This window comes from Macrobrachium rosenbergii, chromosome 25 (genome assembly GCF_040412425.1).
Source record: "Macrobrachium rosenbergii isolate ZJJX-2024 chromosome 25, ASM4041242v1, whole genome shotgun sequence".
Classification (NCBI taxonomy): domain Eukaryota; kingdom Metazoa; phylum Arthropoda; class Malacostraca; order Decapoda; family Palaemonidae; genus Macrobrachium; species Macrobrachium rosenbergii.
In genome coordinates, this window is record NC_089765.1 from 23,256,544 (window position 1) to 23,261,543 (window position 5,000).

Consider the following 5,000-nt stretch of genomic DNA (forward strand, 5'->3'; position numbering starts at 1 on the left):
TTGCGTTGGTAAAATAATCATCGGTAGAACAACGCTTTACACAAAGAGCTTTGTTGACAAATAAGAGTTGCAGTACAAATAAAGTTTTCATATCCATGCTGTGAATAAATGAAATTATTGTATTATTCATGAAACGTGAATACACGTGCTTTTTTCATGTCATAAATGTATTAGGCAATTTCATAACGTACGAAATTGCCCTGGTTGAGATAAACGCTTTTTTCATAACATTTATAAATTACACCTCTTTAGAATGCAATACGCTGGATTTGACAAAAACATGAAACAAAAAGACCATGAATTATACCTCTTTAGGATGCAATACGCTCGATTTTACAAAAATAAAAAAAAATATATAAATATCTTTAAAATGCAATACGCTGGGCTTTAAAAAACAAAAACAAGAAAACTTATAAGTCAGAATGCAAAACGATGGATTTTACAAAAATATAAAACAAAAAAATTATAAATGATACTGTTTAGAATGCAATACGCTGGATTTTACGAAAATAAAAAAAAATTATAGATTATACCTCTTTAGAATGCAATACGCTGGACTTTAAAAAGCAAAAAGAAAAAAATATAAATTAGAATGCAAAACGATGGACTTTACAGAAACATAAAGCAAAAAAAAATGATAAATTATACCTCTTTAGAATGCAATACACTGGATTAAAAAAAAAAAAAAAAAAAAAAACAATTATAAATCAGAATGCAAAACGATGGACTTTACAAAAACATAAAACAGAAAAATTATAAATTATACTCTTTAGAATGCCATACACTGGATTTTACAACGAAACAAAAACATCATGAAATCTACCTCTTCAGAATGCAATACCCTGGACCTTACAAAAAAAAAAAAAAAAAAACCATGAACAAAAGAAAAACATCAACCAAAAATTCCTACGCCCACTCTTTTCCTCTTCATATTTTTTTTTCTATCGGTTACGGATCGACAGGAAAAAAAAACAAGGCCGTATTGGCTAGACTACTGTATATATCCCTCCGTCAGTCAAACATCGAATTACCGCACGAGTTCAAAACCCAGTTCCTTTTCAAAAAGGAATTTTTACTTGTCGGGTTGGACAACGACACGCTTCATTGATCAAAAGTCCATTTTCTTTCCATTTCCATTCGCTCTATCATATTTGTTTCCCAACTGGAAAATCGGAAGTCCATTTTTGTAGATTGTGGCTTTTTTTTTTTTTGTATTGTTATATTACGTAAGCGCACGAATGTTTGCAGAATTCCTTTTACATACATACACACACACACGCGCACACACACGCATATATATATATATATATATATATATATATATATATATATATATATATATATATATATATATATATATATATATATATATATATATATATATGTATATATAAGAACCCTGGGCTTAGAATTTAATTTTCAGAGAGAATCTTCTTGTAAACTTTTTTAGCCCAGTGACAAACTTTTCGGAAAATGTTTGCAAAAAGTACACAAGGCAACGAGTCTGGAGAGCAAAGAATAAAAAAAAAAAAAAGATATCAACGAAGACTGAAAGTTCTCAGGAACTCTAATTACAAAAGGGGCAGCCTCCGTCATAGAGGAGGATCTCTTTGTCCAGGAGAACTGTTGTAGAAGGTATTTATAGTCGCCAATTAAAAATAATTACCTTTAGGGAAAATTGCCTGCGTGTTACAAGCTTCGTATGAAGTCCATTCAATTTTTTGTACCCTACATTGTACATTTTGTACTATAATAATTTAAAAAGTGTACTTTTAAAAGAATAAAAACAACACATAAAAATGTATTTTTAATGTTTTTCGAAAGCGAAAAGTAATTTGATCTATTGTTTTATGAAAACGCTCTGCAATGCCCTAATAACGAAACTAACCAGGGTTCTAAAACTAACCAGGATTCTAACCTATGACCTTTCGGGTAGGACTAGGGCGACATAGACCTATCAATTCAGTCTTCATGGTGTGAAAACGTAAGCTTAACCCAATATTTTTTTTATTACACGATATAGACTTATTTGTTTCAAATTTCGTAATGAAAGTTACCTCTTGGATTTATGAAGAAACTAAAAATATTTCCTTGTAAACATGTATAGTGACACCATTCTCCTCCTTCCCCCTTCCTCATCCCATCCCTATTAACCCCAAATCCGAAGAGAGAGAGAGAGAGAGAGAGAGAGAGAGAGAGAGAGAGAGAGAGAGAGAGAGAGAGAGATGAATTCTTCTCAGGAAACTTGAATTTCGCAGGAAGGAGACGAAGTGCGTGGAATTGGATTTAGTCGAGATGTAATGAACATTCTCTCGCCGAAAACAAGGAAACAAAGCAATATCCGTTATTGTCAATATCCGTTATCGTCAATATCCTTTATCGTCAATATCCGTTATCATCAACATTCGTTATCGCCGTAGGCGCCTTAGAGACGGAGATAACATGTAACCCTACGAAAACATCTCTGAAAAATTATTATAAGCGAGAGAGAGAGAGAGAGAGAGAGAGAGAGAGAGAGAGAGAGAGAGAGAGAGAGAGAGAGAGGTGAAGCAAATTAAATTCGAATCACAAAGTCAGCATATCAGGATGCAAGTACATTCATTGGTCGTTTAATATGCGTGAAAAACATTGACAGGCAAACAAGCTCTGCCAGTCAGTATTAGGAATTGCTAGATGCTCTTCCGCTGTACTTGCATTTGTCCTGTTTTTGGTTTCATTTATTTATTTCTTCATTCCTGGAACACTTGCAGTGAAACTCCATGCCAACTGTAGATTGTGACACCAACATGAATTTTTAATCTATCTATTTGCAGTTGTAATTTTTGGACCAATTTTTTTATGTACTTAGGCTATACACAAACAGACGCATATATATATATATATATATATATATATATATATATATATATATATATATATATATATATATATATATATATATATGCATGTGTGTGTGAAGCACACAGGATTACTTCGGTACGTTGTTCAGTTTTTATTTGGTAGTCTGCTATTCCATTTACTAGTTCCAGTATTCACAATATGAAATATTCTCCCTCAAAAGAGGAGGCCATTTATCGTTGTCCGTATTTGTAAACGATTCCAGTTTAGTTAACGATGCAAAGATATTTTGAGCTCTGTAGAAGTCTACGAAATATGGTATTATTTTCATCTTCAAACTCTCAATGATCCATTAATCATCCATAGCTTAAAAACAATCAAAGGTGAGTAATAACATACAAGAAATCAGCTTTGAGGATACTGCTCTTCAGTGTCCTCGAATATATTGAGAACAAAATTGAAAACTTTTATTGTAGAAGATAAAATTCCTTCAAACACTTCATGGTATAAATGCTATATTTTTGTTCCATTACCGAGAAACAAAAGATTAAAATTTAAAAGTTAAATTCACTTTCTTTGATTGCAAATGGCTGCTTGATGCTAACGAGCTATTGCAAGTAAATGAATAAATAGAACATATATAATACTTTTAAATCCTCTGATGCTGATTGAAATTAAGAGAAAAATCAATGCCATTTGTTTAAAAGCCAGATGAAAGGCTGGTGAGAGTTGCAGAAGAATGCTTTATCAATGTTTGATAGGTTTCAAAAGAATAATACGGTACGGAGAATTTAATCATCAATCGATTTATAAATTGCAGGTTGTGTTTTGTTGTCCATGACCTCAAGATAGAAAAGGAATAATAATTAGCATTCATTAAAGTCATAGTTACAAAATTATGCTCATTTTGAATGGCAGGCCAATTCTAAAGAATGTAAGTCCTCTTCCCTCTTTACAGCAATTTATGCTCCCTTCATATTTGCTAGCAGTTAGAGTGCACTGTATTTCGAAAGAAGTCTTTTCGTACAAAACAGGAAATCCGATATCCTCATCTCAACTCCTAATGACGGAAGAAACTTCTCAACAACTTCTAAGTCTAACTTTCAACCTCTCTTGAATCTACAGTTTTACTCTGTCAAAGAGAAAGTCTACACCAGTGGTTCCCAACCTTTTTTGGCCCGTGCATCCTTTCACCCTTTCGAAAATTGTCTGCATCAAAAGGTGCATTCAAAATAATATGCAACAAAATGCTAACACAAACACACAAGTTAGCGGAGAGGAAGCCCAGCGTGACCTCTCAGTAGTGCGGACCTAGCAAACTGCGCTTTATGTGGTCCTAGAGCCAGTTTGAACCTGACAATCTGTGGTCACAATTCTTCCCCCCCCCACCCCTCCAACTCTGGAATTACCCCCTATGGGGGAATTCCCATCTGGTTAAGAACAACTGGTCTATACCATTCGGATTTCATTTTTCAGCTAACTCTTGTCTCATCGCTTCTCATTCTGATCGTCTCAAGGATTTATATTATTCCTCTTTCTTTGAAGGTCAGTAGGCCCCTTATGTCTTATATGATTGGCAGGGCATCTAATACCGAACCGTGTTCCTTTCCGGTTGCTCAAGGAGTGTCAAGCAACCTGGTTCTTCCGTTTTGCTGCCTTTGTTGTCTGGCAGGTAATCCACACATTTATCATTCATCTTTAATATATTCTCCAGTCGAGCTCTGATCGCTCAAAGTAAACTACTTTTGGTTTTATCTCTTTTGGTTACTTTTTCAAAAATTCGCTCATATGTCACTTTTCTGAACGCTTCGCGTAGTTCCTCTTTCAAGTCAGAAGCATGACTCCACAAGGCTAGAAACCCAGACCAAATGTGAAGACTTGCATAGTATTTTTCCAGCCATTCTCTCTCTCTCTCTCTCTCTCTCTCTCTCTCTCTCTCTCTCTCTCTCTCCCTCCATATTTCACTTCACGCTGAGAGAAGATAATCAACAAACCCTTTTAATTTCACCATATTTACCATTGCATTACTTCTCTTCTTCTTCTTCTTCCTTCTTTTCTGTCTTGGAAGGCAAAGGCAAATATTCCTTCAGGCACACCTACGATGACATCAGCGAACTGCCGATTTGGGAGAAAATGTTAAAGGCCTTATTTTCGTAGGTCGA

At 34.3% G+C, this 5,000-nt stretch overlaps 1 protein-coding gene across 2 annotated transcripts in view; it reads left to right on the plus strand.

Annotated features, from left to right (window-relative positions):
• LOC136852451 (uncharacterized) overlaps nucleotides 1–5,000 on the plus strand; it is a 608,387-nt gene that overhangs the window by 256,142 nt on the left and 347,245 nt on the right. The window lies entirely within an intron of this gene.